Source organism: Trachymyrmex cornetzi, unplaced genomic scaffold (genome assembly GCF_001594075.2).
Source record: "Trachymyrmex cornetzi isolate Tcor2-1 unplaced genomic scaffold, Tcor1.1 scaffold5, whole genome shotgun sequence".
Lineage (NCBI taxonomy): Eukaryota > Metazoa > Arthropoda > Insecta > Hymenoptera > Formicidae > Trachymyrmex > Trachymyrmex cornetzi.
In genome coordinates, this window is record NW_017299806.1 from 575,477 (window position 1) to 575,908 (window position 432).

Here is a 432-nt window from a genome sequence, read left to right on the forward strand (position 1 = left end):
TGCAAAAGTTCAGCCAAAAAGAACAGACCTCATGACTTGCAATGGGCGCGTTCAAGTCGACAAAGCGGCTAAGGGTATATCCACACAACTTGCATAGCCGCATAAACATATACATAAAGAAAATTATCCAATTGCAGTTCTCTTTTAAAGTCGTACATAAAATGTGATTGGATAATTTTCTTTATGCATACGTTTATGCGGCTATGCAAGTTTGTGTGAATATACCTTAAGTCTGCTCGCCAAGCAATTAAACATGATTGGTTGGATCTACAGGTAAGAACCAATTATGCTCATTCGCTCGGCAAGCATGCTTAGGGTGCTTTCCAGCAAGGAACACAGTCAGACACAGTGTAACACAGTGAATCATACGTCCTTGTTGTTTGCTTACGTTAAACAAGGATGAAACGATTCACTGTGTTACACTGTGTTTGA